This window comes from Ciconia boyciana, chromosome 19 (assembly GCF_034638445.1).
Source record: "Ciconia boyciana chromosome 19, ASM3463844v1, whole genome shotgun sequence".
NCBI lineage: Eukaryota > Metazoa > Chordata > Aves > Ciconiiformes > Ciconiidae > Ciconia > Ciconia boyciana.
Genome location: NC_132952.1, coordinates 3,099,723 through 3,119,791, shown reverse-complemented (window position 1 = coordinate 3,119,791; position 20,069 = coordinate 3,099,723). Strand labels below are relative to the sequence as shown.

At 37.2% G+C, this 20,069-nt stretch overlaps 1 protein-coding gene and 1 pseudogene across 7 annotated transcripts in view; one reads left to right on the top strand and one right to left on the bottom strand.

Annotated features, from left to right (window-relative positions):
• DHRS3 (dehydrogenase/reductase 3) overlaps positions 1-20,069 on the bottom strand; it is a 190,273-nt gene that overhangs the window by 53,631 nt on the left and 116,573 nt on the right. The gene's annotated exons all lie outside the window — the stretch shown is intronic.
• On the top strand, positions 5,185-12,462 carry LOC140661627 (arylacetamide deacetylase-like 4; annotated as a pseudogene).

The window sequence follows — 20,069 nt, the reverse complement described above, 5'->3', positions numbered from 1 at the left end:
TGAATTCTGATTTTCAATTGCTATTACTTGGGAACATGATGTGTTTTTAATCTTTTGCATTTTTTTAAAACCCATTAATTGGTATGCTTGTTTTGCTCTTCTCTTCTTACGTCAAAGAATTAAAATCTCACCATAGCAGAAAACATTTTAAAGCATGCAATATATGAGTAATCAGCAATGTGCATATGCATATCTGCATAATACACACAAAATCAGCATGACAGCACAGATAAAATGCCCTCCCAATGCCTCTGGAGACTGAAGATACTTTCAGTACTTCTGAGATGAGTAGTAATCATAATCAGACTATGTGTATAGGCAACCAGTAGCTTTGGACTTGGTTGTAAAATCTGAAGGAGGGAATTGGGTGTACTTACAAATCTGATTTTAAAGGGAAAGGGCTGACACAGAAGGGAGGTACAGAAATGTGAGCTGTACGAGATGGCTACCTGTAAGTATCCGAGACTGGCAACACAGATGCAGTGAGGGACAACTGCACAAACATAACTGAATGTCTGCTAAACTGTATTCTATAAAGTTCATTTCTGAGAAGCATTCGATTGTATTCAGGGAAGACAGAGACACAGTGTTTTTTGCCTTTTTGTAATCAGATAAATAACCAACTTAGTTGGAATTTGGGGAGAAAGTATGTAAACAGTATGGAAATTATGATGATATGAATTATGATGATGTGAATTATATCACAGAATTATGCCAAAATAATTTATGTGAATATCCAAAACACACAGGGGAAAAAAAAAATCTCATCTCAATTGTTACATAGCTTATTAGGACAGATCCACCTTTGATAAACACAGGTGCCAAGGTAATTGCCATTGCATGTCAAAGTAGGTGGCCACGCAATGCCTAGGAATTGTAAAGTATGTCATCATTGCTATGCAACCATGTTGCAGTTGTAATATTTATGCACACACAGGTATGGAAAGAGGTTAGTACGTATCTCCATCCTGTGCCAGCCAAACTGTGAGTAGGAAGAAAATGGTGGGTTAAATTCTTCGCGGTGTCACCATATTAATTAAATTGGTGACAAGTTAGCAGTTATAAATCTCTGATGCAACAAGTTGTTACTTGTGATTCTTGTTCTCCAGTCCCTCTCAGCAAAATGAAATTATGTTTCTTCGTGCTCTGTTGACACAACAGATATTTTGTTTCATTTGTCCTCTTGCAGGTATTAGCAATTTACTTTTCAAGCAAATAAATTCTTCCAGGAGTAAATAACATGATAAAGTTCCAAATGTTCCACTGTTTGAGGATTACAGGGTTTGCCTTGGTAGTGCAGCCTCATGTGAAATTGGGGATTCATTGTGGTTTCTGATCTCAAGCTGAAGGTTGGCTTACCAGCTTATGTGTCGGGAGCTGAAGCTAGGCCAGCAGAGTCGGTATCTGCTGTAAAAGCTATGCAAAAAGCTGGCTAATATTTGAGCAGCTAACCCTTGTCTGTTCTGCCACAGCTGTACTGTTACCTGTACCTGAGCAAGCTGGCTTAAAGCTAGTGTGGGTACGACTTCATGAACTTCAGTCAAACCTGTGAGAGTCATTAGGCTGATCTTTAAGATCATTTTTATTCTTGTATCACTCTTCTTTGCACATTCTACACCAGGCTTGTTCTTTTGATGATTCTTTGCAGGTGCAGAGATGGTTGGAAGTGCCAGAACTAAGGATGTCCATAGAATTCCACTTTGTATGTTTTAAGTTATGAGATGATCACATATTATTTTACACACATCTCATTCAGTGCAGCGTGTATTATACTCCTTGTCAGTTTAGCAATCCAATACTTGCTTTCTTTTCATTATTCAGTCTCTGGACTTATGCCTCATTTATGGGCCAATGTCCAAACTCTACACTGATCTACTCCTGAGATTTTTCCATGGTCCTTTATCTGTAGGTCTTAATTTACTACAAATATTAATACATTCATAATAGGTCAGCAGAATTATTAGCTCTCTTGAACACGTGCATTTTAATCTGTATTGAGGGTTATAACCATGGTAGTGCAGATGGATAAGTAGAGAACAGCAAGTCCTGAAACAATGTATTCCTTTTTTAGGAGCGACTCCCATATTTTCTAAAATTTAGAAAATGGCAAATTCTAATTGTCTCCACGGAACTTCCTGTCCTCTCATTTATTTTAATTAATTACAGATCTGCTATGTCTTGCACTGCTAAGACAGAATGTTTGTTCATTTGAAGACATTTTATAGTTTCCAAAGTGTGGAATTAGTTTGCAAAAATATCACTCATTTAAAGATTTTTCTTTTTTCTAGAGAAAGATACAAAATAATTTTTACTAGCCTCTTTACTCAGACACTTCCTGACAGCAGGTTCATCTCACGGTCTGCACGTCCAACAAGCTACAGCCAATTACTTAAAACACAATCAAGCACAAACTTGCAGTGCACCTCACCTACAGAATTATGCACACCAATGTTTTTCCACAAGGAATTATGCATACAGTAATCACAGATACAAGTGTGCACACACAAGTTATCGCACAAAATAAGCCATTAACAGATCTTGTCAGTGCTTTGCACACAAGCTTACAGCTAATGGCAGTCAGAGCATGTCGGTGAGGACTTGACTAAGCTAGTTCAGTTCTCAAGTTCAGATTTCGAGCACCAGATGGCTCTCACGCTCTGCAGACTCAAAAGGAGCTTCCTCTCGGGACGTTTCCCAGTATCCCAGTACAGGCATCCATTCACACTTGCCGTGTCCCAATCTAAGCAGCTGAGTACCTAGTTGACACCTAATCGGCACCATCATTCGGAGACAGGCAGAGAGTTCTTGGGACTGCCTGAAGACCACGTTGCAACTGGCTCAGTCTCTGTCTCCCCTAGCATGTGCAGCTACACAACAGAGAACAAGCTGAAGGATGCCAGCCCAGTATTGAGGTTAAAAAAGGTTAAAAAATCAGAAGCCAGAGAGACCATGCTTTGAAAGATTATTTAGGGAATGGTTCTCCATCCTGGGACCCAAGCAAGCTTGTAAATTGCTGAGTCTATGCTTATAAAACATTAAGTATTACTCTGTGTACCTGCAATGCCCAAAGAAAAAAATGGCTTATTACTTCAGGAATCAACTAGTTTCTTTCTTCTACAGCTGATACCAGATTCCAGCACATCCAGTCTTTGTGTGGACCCTCTGGGGTTGGTGAGGGTGCTGCGATGATGTCTGGACCTAGTTAACATGCCCAAAAGAGTCCAAGACCTACCAGCTGTTGGTAAACTGGTTATCATAAGGACTGGCACCAAAAAGATTTAGAGAACATGAACAATAGGTGGTAAGAACCTTAGTACATAGGATCTCTCCCAAGTGTCAGAGGACTTCTTAGATCCCCAGAGGGGCCAAATCTGGTAAGCATACTTAGACCACAGCTAACTCATTGGGACAGCACAGTTTAGCACAAAACTGATTAATTACTTGCAGTATTAAATGCTAAAGAAGGGAGCTGCAACCATGTTTTGTGTAACAGTATTTCCCAGTGATCTTGTCCAAGCTATAAGAAAGCTGAACCCTATACGCACCTCAGTCCTGACAGGTTTGAATTCACCACTTCCATTTCTCAAGACAGTGTCCCAATCACCAGGCAATGTGCTTTTTGCCAACATCACTTATCGAGCTAGACGACTGTATCAAGTGCCACAAGGAAGAAGAAACAAAAAGGAACCTGATTTTTTACTTAGCACATAAACAAATTCTGGCAAGGGAGGGAGAGGGAATGGGGACACTGGGAAATGAAAGTCCTCAAAGAGTTGTTGGATAAAATGAAGAAACTGGGCAGAGGGAACAGGATACGGAATCAGCTTCTTCTCAGAGAGCGGATCACGAGACTTGAAAATGGAAGTTCTTTCCTATTTATTCAAAACAATTAATAAATAGTTTCTAAACTCAGGAATCAAGTCTGAGGTCTTCTTTCCTATGCAGGTCATGGATTATGCATTCTAAAGCTCTGGGGTTCTCTGCGTTTAGTTTCATTTTAATATATTTCTCAAGGTCAGCTCATCCCTTGTACTCTTTTTTTTTTCAATTTAAGGAAAAATTTTACACACTCATTTTACCCATACTGCTATTTTTCAGAGTGAGGATCTGTTGCCTTCAGGTTGAGCAGACTGGTAAAAAGACACTGTTCCCAAAGGTGACATCATATGAGCTGAAAAAGCTTTGCTTTACAGATTTTTTGTTTCAGGTTAAACCTTAACGCTAATGATTTGTGTACTGAAAGACATGTTAGTTCCAGAGGAAGGCACAGATCCTAAAGCTCATTGCAGAGCATACAGAAAAGAGCGGGCTGCTGACGTCTAGTCATTGCTACTAGTACTGAAACCATGAAGTCCAAGTCTAGTTTTCATCAGCTGGAATCATATTTCTACCTGGAATCACACCTGTAAGTGATATATTCATGAGAAGACAGAGACTGCAGTACTCTAAGGCTCAACCAAGAGGCCGATAAAAAACCAAACACAAACCAAACAAACATAACAGTTGGTACAGGCTCTCACCTGCTGGGGAAAAGCTATCAAGGAGGATCAAGCAAGATGCAAAGCGCTGACACTTCAGGCCGCAGCTGCTTCTGGTTCTATTAGACTCAAAGATACAATGGCATAGACATAATATCAGTCATTAAACGTGATGAAATGTGTCTGCGACACTGAAACCTTGATTTCACTAAAAGTCTGAAGAAGTAAGGTGTGGAGGCACAATAAATCAAGAAACTGAGCAGCTCTGAAGATGTTTACTAAGAAATCCTCTTCCATGGGAACGCAGAGGAACTCAGAAATGTCTGAGTTTCAGGTTCAAGTTCAATTGACTGTATTCAAGAAATAGGCAGAGACATAAGGCTTTGTCTTCTCATAACACTGATGCTACAAATGATATATCAAGCACTGGTTCTATGGTGATGGGCACAGACTCAAAACATGTGAGCTGCAAATATGAAAAACTGCTTATGCAAGCCTCTCCCATGACTAATTGTTACTATCTGTTTAATTGTATGGTTTGATTGCCACATGTTTTCATCTTCCTATTGGCATTTTTAAAAGCTGGATGATGGGATATTAAGAGAATTGCTAATCCTGCGCCTTTACCTTCAGAAATACCTCAAAAGTCAGAGGGGGAAGGAAGCCACAGCTGGTTCTTCCATTTGGCTCCTAACAGTACAGTGAGATGGAACTTCTCCTAGCGATTTGTCTTGCTGTTTTGACCGTCTTTGTGGCAATGGCATTCTACTATGAACACCCCAAGGCATAGTCCCTCATGGATTTAGTCAGCGCCAAAAGCTTTGCGTTTTTCATTACATCCTGAACTTTGGTTTGGTCTGGTAAGTAAAACTTGATTAAAGCTGGAGTTTTTAATTTAATTTCTGATAGCAGGGTAACAGATTGGTAAGGTTTTTTAGAATCAATGTTTAAATATATTGCAAACATGCAACTGGATTAATTTGGGGATGTGAGCACTACTGCAGATACCTTCAGCTCACCTGGGTATAATAGACTCTACTGCTTGCTATACCAAAGGTAACAAAGGTAACTTGCTGTTACCAAAGGTAACAGTATGGAAAAAATAAAATTCTGCAGACTGAGTAATACCCATTTTTTTCTGATGGCCTATGTTTTAGCTTTTTAATCCTGTTGCCTCAGTGCAGTGCTGGAAGGCTTAAGAAGCTTACTGCACTGTATATGTGGAACTTCTGCTCTGTATAACACAGTGCTTATTTAGAGAATGAGCAACTAAATTATGTCCATGATCTCAGTTCTCTTCTACAACTGTATCACTCTACTTCTGAGCCATCTGAAAGACAGCTGCCACATTGATCATCTTTTGCCTTTCAATATGTGTATACAACTTTCTTTATTGAGATAGTACACATAACATTAAAGCTGTCTTTCTGTGCCATTGTTTTTGGCCCATTTTTGATCCTCCCTTGTTTGTCATCCTTGTTTCTCTTCAAAACTAAAATGTGACTTCCACTTGTCTTTCTGTTTCATCAGTTATCCTTTCCTGAATTAATTGTTCCCTCTGTCATTTAAAAAACACATCCTCTGTGATACCTAAATCAAGCTTCTTTTCTTTTAGTTGTTTAAATTGTAAAAAAAAACCCGTTCAGTTTCTTTGGCTTGTGCATTGCATTTCACTTCAATTCCATGTTCTAATGTTACTGTTTCTTCCTCCCTTTCCCTGCTACATTGCTTATTAAGTTTTGTTTGAAGTCAGCCAGTAAGCTCCTAAGAATGTGACTCATAATGTCTCTTGAGAAGTGTCCCACCCAGGCCTGAACACTGCTACGATAGTAAAGCAACGCAATAAAATAGGATAGTAATAGAAGTCAGATTACATTTTCTTACATCTACTATACATGTGGACTTCCACATTTTCAAAACACTGTATGAATACCCCTTATCCATCAGACAAAGTTTTATCTTTGTGTAATTCATACGTAAAAAGCTAAATTGCAGAATTTAGAAACTTACTGGTGATTAATGTAGTTTTTAACTTCTGACCTTATAATATTGTATCCTTTCTGCTGGCCAGTGAGAGGCCAAGCAAAAGCACTGTACCCCATCACCTCAAAGGAGCAGAAAGATAAGAATATTAACATGTGGTTATACAAAAGTTTAAGTGCAAGTAAAGTCCAAGTCACGTAGAAACTCTTAGTATCGCTGTTAGGCCAGTTAATTATGCCAAAGTAGCCAAATCCTTTCAAGGGACGACAACCCATGATGTCAAAACTGCAGGGAAAATTAAAGTTTACTAGCATATCCAGTCTTCAGCTGGGACAAAAGATGCATATGAAATCACTGGAGACAAACCAGCATGAGTAGTTGTGCCCAATCTAATAGATTTTATGAAGAAATGTCTGCATCCACCTATGAGGATATATTTAAATAAAAACAGCTACATCTTAATGTTAATAAAACTTCATTGAAAAACCTATTAACTCATCCTTTATTTTTTCATCTAATATTAAGTCTATAAGAAGAAAAACTATCATATCAGTACATATCAGTAAAGCTACACAATAGCCAGGGGACTGATGACTGATCCTGTCTGGGAAATAGAGGGGCTGATTAAATTATGCGACTTACTGTGTTAATAGTTTGTAAGCATCTTGTACCCAATTTATTCTAGCAATGATTTAGGTAGAAGGGCTAGCACAAAGTGCAATTCACATGAGTTCTGGGGTGTACACGGTAGGCCTGTGTACCTGTGTAAAGAGGACAAAGGACCCTAACACCACGGATAGCACAGCTCTGTCACATCCCTCCCACAGACATTACTATATGCATGTTGCTGCAGGCCCTAGTCCTTTGCCTGAACATGTGTCCGGACTCCCACTTCTAAGCCAACTCAGCTCTTACACAGCCTGCCTTCTGGTACATGGAAATCTCCATGCCAGTTGTTGCCAGCGGGATCAGTTTTTCAGTATTTCCCTGTGAATGCCAGACACTGTTGCACTCAGTGTGAGTGCAGAGGCTGAGCTAGACAACGCTTCAAACGAGGTGGCAGTTCTCTAGTCCCGTACTTCGACTGTCTTATGCTACCTGCAAGCCTTTATTAATTTTCAAGCTGTCGTGTCAGCTATAGTGTTAGAAGATCCTTAATGAATATATAACCAAACTGTCCAATTACTGGTTTACAAATTACACTACTAAGCAGTCGCACTTATTTACAAATGTCAAAATGTAGGTCATGTTTGACTGACCTGGTTAATCACCTGCAAAAGAGCAAGCTTTATGAACATGAACATCCCGAAAGTGGGATTTCAATACAATTACAAATACAATTAAAACAACAAACAATACAATTTAAAACAACAACACAAGATTAAAATTTCATTTGCATATTAACAGAAATAACTATGAAGATTATGCATGATGATACTAATTACGGATATCTGCCATAACTGTACGTTGTTGCAGGTAATCCATAGAAGATATTCACAGCTCACAGTGAAGTGACTAAGAGCAATATAAATAAATGCCAATCTCCATGAAAGTTGACCCGTGAAACTAGTGCAGGTTTAACAAAAATGAGATGTCAGACTGCCAACACTAAACACAGCAGTTGATAAGGACTCCTATTTTTTTTTAGTGTTTCCAAGACAAAGAAGATCTCTACATTATATACAAACCACATAGCTAATTACAGGTTTAACCTTTACTGTTACAAAAGTATTAGTGTGAGGAAAGAAAATACCAGAGGAAATTGGGGAATTAAAGAAACAAAATTATTTTCCCATGGACATCATACAGGAGTTCCGTACAAGTAATCAGTACAAGACTAAAACCTGGCCACAACATGATCCTTCATGCATATGGGATCAGCTCCTCAAATGGCCTAAAATAGGGTACCTGCATCAAATTTAACAGGACTACATTACTGAGCTACATGAGGTCTGTGAAATGTGAGGTGAAAGCCACAAGACCTATTGTAGGTTTTTAAGATACATGCAGCATATACCTTTGTATATGCAATTATTTTTGAAACATATATGCATGAATAACGGCAACACAACAAATTAAGTTACTCATTAGAGAAGTGTACTGCTGAAGAGGAAAAGTACAAAATTTAATCCAATATAGTGGAAATACAGTGATACTGCCTCATATTTTTCATCCTGAGCAGGAATAGACTAGAGCAGACAGCTGAAACAGCTTAAAGCCATCCAGATGCAATGAAGTAGACTAGCTCAGAGTGACATAAGACTCTTCAGCCTGAGTGTTTAAGTAAGAATCACTGAGCTGTGATTCTTAGCTCAGTGGTTCAAGGTTCAAAGCTATGCTTGTTCAGGAGGCCAGCTGTGGTAGATGCTACATAATTTTTTTTCTGCAAGTTAAAAAGTAGCATGAGTTTAGCTAAAGTGTTAGCCACATTTCTTCATCCAAAGCTGAAGTCTAAAATGCTGTAACTATTCTCTCCTTATTTTGTTCAGGCACATGGCTACTTAAACACCCGACAAGTTGAAGTATTTGACACCTTCTTTTATCTACTATTAATAGTTTGATTTTTTTTCCTACTGATAAAAACTAAGCCAGGATTTCACCACTGAAGAAGGAAATAATTTGAAAAACACCATGCTCTCATCCAACATTTCTAATAGAATGTAGAAATTACCACCAAAGCTAACCCTATGTTCTGCTAGATAGTACTGGTAAGATTTTTGCCAGAGGTGTAAGATTGTATTAATGAGCCAAGTTACTGCGCTTCTGTGAAAGCAACTCGCAGGCCGGCTTTCCCACAGGCTCAAAGGCCTTGCTTTTGGAGAAGCATGGACACAAGGCAGCTACAGAAGATAAGTTCATCCATTCCCGTCAAATCTACTGCTCTTTGAATTTCAAATTTTGGTAGGTATTACATTGCAATGAAGATGTATCCAAATCACCATCATAACTGGCCACTTCATTGTAAGAACCATCAGGAGACAAAGTTTGAATTGACCATGGAATTTTAGATTTTTCATGCTCAATCTCCAGGTAAGATGGAAATTTGCACTAATTTGTGGTTTCTTTCCCTTTATTAACAGGCAAAATTTTTGGAAAAAGTAGGTATCACCTCAGAGGTCTGTTTCCTCAGGACTGTAATGGATGGAATACCACCATTAAAAGACAAACACCTTTTTATCATGGACTTAAAGTTTGAAAAGGTTAAAGTAAGAATTCACCAGCCAAAAATATCAACCACTGGCCAAAGAAGAGAAATCCTTTATTTTCATGGAGGAGTTGGACAGTTTGGAAGCATTCATAAGTAATATGTATATAATATGAGCTATAACTACAAATACTATGTAGTTTCTGATCTGACATGGTATTTCTTAAATGACAAGAAGAGTTAGTAGGTTAAGCATTATAAATAACAAAATTAATTTCAGGACAGCAGAATAATATTATTTACATGCAGTAGGCATCATGTTGACTTGTCTTTATACAGGTCATGTATCTAGAACTTTTATTCTCTGATCATTTATAATACCTGTTTTCTTCCTTCTTCTCCCTCATGCTTACGAGAAAAGTTGAAAATCTCATTAGAATTTTATTTCTTATTTTAAAGAACCTAATTTGTGTTCACGTGTGTGTGCAAGCTTGTGTGTATGCGGGTATACTGCTGTGTGTCTTTACAGTGGCAAAACAAGGAAAAAATACATTTTGGCATTTGAAATGGAATGGCATAAGAGATTAGATGGTGGCTTATGCACAAGAAAAATTCTTGTGCTAGATTTAGCAGGGATTTTTTGTTTGTTTGTTTTTGTTTGGGGTTTTTTTGTTTGTTTTAAAAAAAACTTCTCATCTTCCATACCACTTTAGAAGTGGCAGCAGCAGTGCCTTCTATTAACTAACTTTTCAAAGAGGAGACTGAAACAATGCATTGGTGTAAATTCCAGGTTTCTTACTGGCAAGAAGATTCCCACAGACATAATGAAATTGTGAGCAATGTCCTGATTAGATCATGCCACAATAAGAGAATGACAGCGTAGCATTAATTGCAGAATAGAGATAAGAATTTAAGAATATTTTCATTCAACTTATTTTTAAAGCAAGTTACAATTCCATTGAAATATTTTGTTTTACAGGCTCCTATGAAAGAACAAGCCGCTATTTCGCTAGAAAAAGCAATTCAGTGGTTGTGTCTGTTGGGTAAGGGGAGTCAATCCAGACACAGAATACGACAGCCATTTGTGCTCCTTCTAGGTTTGTAAGTCTTTAATGCACAGTCACCGCAAGCCAAGCTCCTTGTAAAGTGCATACAGTACTTACATGTAATGATCACATGTGTTTCACCAGCACTAATTACTCTTAGGAAGAATTAGGCAACTAGTCCCCACTTGCTTATTTCCAAATAAAATCCATTATAATAATTTTATAATTTGTAGCCACCACTAAGAGGTGAGAATGTTTTTGTTTCCTAAATCCACATCCAAACCACCTGAAGTTGAAAGCCAACACTGTGTTTGAAGTGTAACTGATTCTGTTAAAAAACCAGTTGCCCAGACCGCTAAATATTTATTTTAGTAGTAGTTCTGAAAAACAGGGGGGCATATCCACATTTAACTTGCAATCAACCTGAGATGAACATTTCAAATTTTTTTCTGATGAGCTGTAAATGCATTTTTAAAAGAACCAATTTTTAAAAGCATTGATGTCTTGGAAATTGGTTAAAATTGCACTAATTACTATTTACATCCTAAAGTATTTGAAGATCCATTAACTTTTATTGATTCTTTTATAAAAGAATCAGCTTTATAAATAATTCAGCTTATGGAAAACCACTGAAAACCTTTCATATTTTCATTATCAATTTTCTACGCTCATATTCTCTAACAATTTGTTGGGAAATGTTCACTTCAATTTCTAAGTAGAATTGCTGATAACTGATTCATACATAACCTGCCTTGCCACCTAATTCTACAATAACTCAGCATGTGCCTTCAGTCACCTAAAAGATAGGTAAAGAATTATTTTGCAAAGATAGAATAGTGTACTGACTCCCCTAAACATTAACAAGAGTAGCAAATAATACATCAAAAACAATAATTACAATCAATTATATTGCTGTAATTATCATCTCAGTATATTTTCCTATCTTCAGAATGAAATATATGAAAGAAAAGATGACAACAGGATCATTCACTAGATATGACTATGTTAAAACACTTTCACTCCTATTTAGGTATCGCTTAGCTCCTGAGCATCCACATCCAACCCCGTTTGAGGATTGCCTCACTGCCACCATACACTTCATGAGGACTGCACAAGATTATGGAGTAGACCCTTCTCGCGTTATCACCTGTGGAGACAGTAGTGGAGGTACACTCACTGCTGCTGTTGCCCAAGCACTGGTGAACAGAAGAGATCTCCCAAAGCTGAGAACACAAACCCTAATATATCGTTTTCTCCAGTTTGTGGACTTTAATTTGCCTTCTTAGCAGCAGAATGAGGGAGTCCCCATTTTGTTAAAGGAACCAACCCTTGCTCTTGGTTTGAAGTATCTTAATAAAGGCTTGTCAGTCATGGAAGCAGTATTTAAAGGCTGTCATATTCCAGAAGACTTGCAACTGAAGTATCAGAAATGGGTGAGTCCTGACTACATCCCTCGTGTGAGTTTAAAACAAGAGGCTACAAACCAAGTACAACACATGCATTCTCAAAAGAACTGTATACACTGGTCAAGTCTCTGTTTGACCCTGGTTTTCCACCACTGCTAGCTGAAGACAGTGTTATTGCTCGACTTCCTGAGGCTTTCATTTTGACCTGTGAATTTGATGTGCTTAGAGATGATGGACTGATGAACAAGAAATGATTAGAAGATCATGGTATAAAAGTGACCTGGCGCCATCTGGAAGAGGGATTCCATGGAACAGTATTCTTAGCTCTTTGTGGTGCGGTGATAGCATTCTGATCTGGTAATAAAGGCCTGGAAAAGATAGTAAATTTTCTAAGATTGATGTAAAGTTCCTTTTCATGCTTTCCTTTCCTGATTCCTATCTCTTATTGCTTGCAAAGATTTTTAAAAAACGTCCTGAATTTTCCTTTTCTTAAATAATCTTCTTAAATTTCTGCATTGCATCTCTCTTTTTACCCAATAAATTGATTTGGTGATGGCTTTTGCTTTCTTTTATCTTATGAGAGGCAAAATCAAGTGACCTTACCTTTCTTTCCTCTACCACCTCTTCACAGTTTTCTCCTGTACCCATAAAAGATCTGGTCCCCACGGCAAGTGTTTTGCAATGCAGTTTGGCTCAATAAAGTTCTGGTAATATTAAAACACAAACTGCGATTTGAGGACAACTAGGGGCAGGTAACAGGGCATGAATCTACAGGTTAAGTGTATAATAAGCATGGTCAATGATTTATCAAAGCCTATATCTGGTGAAAGCTGAATTTGAGGCAAGCTTAAAGAGAACTGAATATAGCAGAAAAGATTTGAGCATGGACATAAAAGAAAGAAGTGGAAGGAAAGCAGAGGAGGTCAGGAAAAGGGTTAGGCCTGGAACTATGGATGTTATAAAAAGTATTGGTTAAGGAATGCAACATCTATTAAAAAAATCATGCATATACCTTTTATATATAGATAAAGGTATATGGGAATGTACAGCAATATCATTTACGTTACAAAGAGCTTGTATTAACTGTAGGCCTGCACTGTCTGAAGCAGGAAGCACTTTCTCATAGAGGGACAATGTAAAGTGCCATGGCAGAGAAAGGAGAATGAAGGAGAAAGAAAAAAAAAAAAAAATAAAAATAAAAATCAAAGTTCATGCTAATCTTAAACTGTTCACAAGATGAGATGAATGATCAAGTAAAACAATACAAAATAAAATGGCATAATAAATGTGTAAGGATATTGTCTTAGAAATGTAAGCAAGTATTGCCAAGGAATGTCAGTAAACGTTTTAAAGACACTGTTCTCCTGAGGTGAATGTCTCACAGTGTAACTGTTTCCTCTCTGTTTTTAATATAATCTTATATCCTGCATTATCTTAATATCTATCCTAATATCTTAAATTCTTCAGTAAGTTATACTTGGTGGCATGATGTATTTCCATGCAGAAATGGAAGCAGGGTTAGGATACAATTTTACTTATAGTCAAAACTTCTGACTATCTTTGCTTAAATTAATACCCGGAACACTACCCACACTATGAATTACTTTTGTTCTTGTCAGGGAAATTTCTAGCTCTATCATTTAAAAGCAATAATCTCTTTATTTGATATTATTGCACATATTTTCTGCCCACCACTGGCTTATTTAAATGATAATCAAAGGAAAGGATGCTGCAGACATGTAAGCATACATGTCTGTGTGCTTTTCATGCAGACATGAAAGCATGCAGCAGGTAAGGTAAGTACAGACAGAAGAAGACACCCTACAAACAATGGAAGCATGTTCTGCAATGCTCTGTATGGCTATGTTATTTATATTCAGCATATGAGAAAATAAAGCCTGCCAGAACAATATGAATGACATTTAGTTACACTCACATAGTATAGTCAGGAAAAAGAGGAAATTTTACAGGGCTCTTCCATATGGCCTTTCTGAATGAATACAATTTGAATAAGCAAAAAGCCCAAAAAATCTTCTACAATATTTTCCTGATTTCTAGGCACACACATCAGTTAACCCTGATTTTTGAATGATGCCCATTTTTCATATGAGCAACCTATCCCACTAATGCTGAAGTTTACTTGCTCCATGGACATCAGTGGCAGTTTGTCCATAAAGTGATAGAAGAGTATATTCCTAACACTAAAATACAGAATAAGTCAGACTAAGGCAAAGAGAAAGGCTGACAACTGTCAAATCTCTCATGGGTATTAAAACCCAAAGAAGACATGCTGAAGATACTCCAGATTTTTTTTTTTTTTACCTAGGTAACTGCGGGTTATCAAGGAGTCTTTGCCTATGAAGAACTTAGGAAAATATAATCTTGACAAGTTAGTTTCCTTAGACAGGGCAGTTACTTCCCATCTCGACAGAAACAACTCATTCCTTCCAAAAGGGAAGGTGAGTATGCCTGAGGTGATAATTTACTCTAGAGTTTGCATCCTGAGTAAAGAGACAGACCATGCCATGATGCTCTCCAGGCAGTAATAGGGTGCGGACAAGGCTGGCCCACTCCAGAGGTATTAACCGTAAATAACATGGACATGAGCCACATTTCTTTAGCTGGTCTCTAGACTTTGGCACAAAGGCAGTATATCACAAATAAAAGGATTCAGGAACAGATCAGAACACTGTCAAGACCTCAAAACTAGTGAAATGCTGGAAAGTTCAGTACAGCTGGGAGGTCTTGACACTATTTGAACAGCTATGTGTGACAGGATGATGTTAAAAGAAATTAAGAAAGGGAAAGCAAATTGTTGTGCATCATTCCCATCACCAGATGTCAGTACACAACTGAGTTTTTAATGCCAGCAAAATAACCTGGCAAACTTCTTTGTGCTCTGGGCACAGAATATGAGTACCCGAAAGACATTATAAAAGGTCAATCTATGTTTTAGACTTAAATATTTTTACTGAACCAGTTGTTATGCCTTCACAGACAAAAGCTGTACGTTTAATAACAGAGCACATTTTAAGCCATAACAATTTTAAAGTTAGATTACCTGTTCTAAACCAATCAAGTTACAGTGGTTTATTACAGAAGTCTACAACTTCAATTATCTTCTGCTTTGCTATCTTTACATCACCTCTTTGTACCACTCTAGTTAAAAGTCAATATACATTTTAAAAATAAGCAGGCAATTAGAAAACATTCCAAATTTATTAACTCTATGATTTATAAAAATATTATTTATGTAAAAGCATTTAACATTTATTTTAAAGCATTTAAAAGCATCTGCCTATGATGCATGTTCTCTGTACTGCTCCTGAAATAAATACGCATAATCTTGCAAACTATGGCTGCTCTTATTCCTGTCAATCTTCTTTCTCTGATTGCCCATTACCCTAATGATTCATTGTGTCTGCTGACTCTCTCGTGATAGTGAAGAAACTGCTAGCCTAAATATTTGGAGTAATGAGTCTCAGGCAAATCTGGCCACAGCAAATTAAAGCCAGTTGCTGGTTTTATATTTGCATTCAAACTACTTATGACTTTATAAGAATACATTTTGGTGTGGTGACCTGTCATGAAATCCCAGGTGGATGTTCCAGAGCAGCTTGTCTGGACTCCATTTGTGTGGAGCAGAGTTCATCCTGAGGAACAGAACTGCACAGCTACCGAGACACATATATCCGAGAACTCGTCCACATTTCAAAATGCTACATAACAAAAACCTTCTGTCTAGTCACTATTTCAAAAATGTACCTGCTCTGAATTGTACCACATAAGATCTGAATTTCCATCACTGAATGCTAATACATTATATTTGTCATCGTTTTTATTTGATTTTTTTTGGATACAGTACAGCTTTTTACTGCAGAATTTATTAGCAGATGTTTAATCTAGGAGTCATTTGGAAGGGACAGACTTCAAAGAATAACGTAGAGGAAGAAAGGAAAGGTTAAAATAAAGATTTACGGCAGAAAAGCCAAAGATTTATGGCTTTCAGTCATGAGTAAGAGCAAAACGCATAGGGAGTAGCTACTAATTTGGGTGGGTAGATGGAGATAACAAAAAGGGAGGACACCGAAAGGCAGGTAGGAGGCAAGCTAAATGAAGAAGGAGATAGATCAAGCAAATACATAGCACCTTTAAAAAACAGTATCATAGAGCACATACTAAGCTGTAATTTCTTAAAACTTCTTATTGTCACTGTAAAGGGCATACTAAATCCATCTCGCAGATTGGAAGACGAAGGCTTACACATATGAAGAGGTCTGAGATGCTTTCAGTCATTTGTTTACATAAATACAAGAAAAGAAATGGGAACTGGAGGACGGTAAGTTTCTTACATGCTCTACTTGGTAAAACTGAAGTTAAATTGCACTACAGAGTCTAATTGTCCTACTAAATTACCTGGAGTAAATTAAAACAAAAAAAAACCCCAAGCAAATTATATTTACCAGGGTGTTTAATTTTGAAATGTACATTAAAAAAAAAAAAGGAACGTATCAGAAGCTATTATTTCTGCTTTTAATTCTTCTTTGGAATACGTTATTTTTTCCTGTTTTTCTTAATTTTATGCCCTCCAGTTAGTTATTAAGCCTGGCTATACTTGATGGAATCAACACCTCAGTCATTATAGCTACTTTACCATGCTTTAGTTAATCCTCATAGTATTTCTCATATTACACATAGTAGCTCTGCAATAGTCAACTATAGGCTAACTGTAGGCTGTGCTTACTAACACAGCCTACAATCAGAAGTTAAATGTTTTGCAATATTTTAGAGAAAGACATTACAAGGAAACCAGTAACACGACATTCACATAACTCATTAGCACCAACTACACCAACACTTCTGCCTTTATTAGTGTTTGGTTTGAAAGCTGCCTGCCTCTTATGCCGATAAACAATTGATGTGAAGTGGATAAGTTTTATGCATTCTCAGTCTACATAGATGTCTGTGATTCCACAGCTACGTGAGCTTTACAAAACCCGACAGGTTAAGCCTGGGGAAACAACAGCAAAGATCACATTTCTTTGAACAGGTATTGTTATAATACTTTGCCTTCCCATCATTACTATGACCATTGGAAATATGCTGAAAAATTAAGAATAGAATGAATTTTAGAGGTGACTAACCTCTTGCATAAATGGAGGCTTGCTGATGAGAAAATGGGAAGAATTTACTCAATTATCATCAATTGCGTACTCACCAACTCATATATTAAACAAGTCAGCCTCCAGCAACACTAAATTCAATGAATTAAGTATCAATTTTGTGAGCTCTGAGTAGCTGACTGTTTTATAAGAACAAAGAACCGTATGTATATCCCTCATGCACATTACAATGCCAAACTCCAGGCTGTGTTAATTTTCTCCAGTTTAGTGGAATCTCTTCAATCTTCTTTAGCTAATGCAAGGCTCTTCTCATCTACGGATAGGTAAAGACTTTGTGGAAGCTGGGGTTTTGCAATGAGCTTGCTGAAAGAATAAAAGAATGGATGCAGCAAAACACATCAGCAAACACCTACGGTTTAAAGAGCTACTACTAGTAGCTTTTTATCGAAGATGGCTCTCTCTCTACTGCCAGAAAGAGAAAAAGCCTTTTTGCTTGCAAAGATGTAAGGTACTCACTTCATGGAGTGGATTGAAAGGGAATAAGACATTTTTTTGACAATTTAACACCTCAAAAACAATTGGAGAAAAAAACACCAAAAACCCCACCGACTGTTAGAAACGTGAGAGACCAATAGTGATCATGGATATTTCTACCCATACATCTGCAGGTACAGGAATGGCTGTCCATACTGGAAATATTTGAAGCATCTCTGAACAAGCATTGGCAGAAAAGTAACATGCATCAACAGGATTATGTGAGTCACATGAGCATTTTGGAATATAAGGCACCAAGTATCATGAAACAGTTGTGAATATGAGGATCCCCAGAAGGACCAAGTAGCTCTAAGACCATGGGATTTGCTTGATTCTGGGAAAACATGGGAACTGTGGTAACAGGACAGGGAGGAAGGACTGAGGTGCTGACATAGCATACAGTTAGAATACGCTCTAACTGAGCACACTCAGAGTATGCTCTAAGAGTAAAATACTAAGAAATTAAGAGATAAAGAGTAAAATATTAAGATATTATTCTGCAACATTACTTAACCAACATTTCTTTAACAACAGAAGGGCTATAATGCATAACTGAAAGATTTTTGTTCAGACTGTCACGACGGTTCAATAGATTCTTACTGAAAACAACGACCAGGGCATAACATCAAAAAGCAAACAAACAAACCCCCCAAACTGTCCTTTTTAAAATTTATTTTTAAATAAAAAAGACAGTAAAGAAACAATCCTTCCAGTCTATCAGATCCATCAAAGTTTCAAAACAGAATGGCATCTGTGAGGTGTTTTGCTTTTGATTAAAGGTGTTTAATTATTGACTCACCGAATACTGTGAAGAAATGACTCCTGCCAATACAGTGTCAGCAACAGCTCATACAGCCACAGCAGACATACACATCCTCTTTGGTACGAAGCTTTCATAATCTGAACTGATCTATTCCAAATATCAGGTATTTAACTAAATTGTTATTGCTTGCTCTTAAAAGTTTCATTTACTGCCACTGCAGTATTAAGTGCCTTTATGAGTTTACTATTCTTGATTACAGGTTCTTTTGAAAGTACAGACTTCTCCTCCTCTGAGGATTCAAACATAAGAAATCATCAAGAATGCTGAAATACAAAGCTGATCTCCATGTGGTAATTTATTTCAGGACAGCACAGGCATCAGAAATAAGCACTTAATAAGAACTGTGTTGTTCTGCTGTTTTGCCAGGAATATATGACAAAACAAATACTCAATAAAAAAACACAGGCTGTGCTATAATATCACTCTACATAGAAATTATTTACAGAACTAATAACCCAAGACATCAATAGGATGACCTTGCTGTGTTGCAGAAAAAGCCCTACGGATAAATGCTGATAAGCCTAGGACAGAATGAGCACTGACCATGGGTATCTGGGTTTGGCTTCACCACTCTACCACTCTGACATTTGTAACTAACTATTATGGCTAAATTTGTGCTCCATGTAAGGGAAAGGCAGCCCCAAATCAGTCACCTTCAGCAAAGAAAAAGCCCTTACTGTGAACAGCTGAAGATTTGCCTATTTCACAAACATTGGTACAAATCTATGTTGCTTTTTATCCCACACATTCTTATCCCCACAAGCTAAAATTGTGCAAATTACCTGTCATGATTGCTTTGCTTTAAGTACTATGCTAATGAAGCTAAGGACTGATTCAGTTTTCAGACTGGAATTTCATTTTAAAAGCCAGGACAGGAAGAAAGTTTGGGAGCCATAACTTTAAAATTGTGTGGAAAATGAAATTCCAATAAGAATACAAAACAGAAAAATTATTTCACCAAATAACTGCCACTAACTTTAATCATCCCTCACTAATAATATACATGTATTCATAATGCCTCTACATTAAACGACAAACAAGAGTTACAATTAATACAAATTCTGAGAGTTTAATTAATGAAAAGCTTTTACCAGAAACAATAGCGGCTTGAATCTACAAACACACCGCCATGTATCTGGAGAGACCTTAATGTATGTTAAGACTTGCACTGCGCATTCCACTATGAAACAAAGTTTATTAAAAAAATGTGGATTTGAGTATTTTTCTTCTCAGAGAAGTATATACCTTGATGATGACTGTAAGTAGCCCCACATCACTAAAATTTAATGCTATGACAGGAATGTCCATCCATAATGAATCCACAACAAACCAAACACAGACAATCTTCAAATAAGGGCCTCTCTGAATAATCATTTCTCATTGCTAGTGAAGAACTCATGATACAAATCAATTCCATATACTTTGAAATCCACCTTTTGTAAAGGACAAAAACTTCCCCCTCCCCTTTTCTTACTATAAGGTATTGTTGCCAATAATATCATTAGCAAAAGAGGGGTGGAGAAAATGAGGG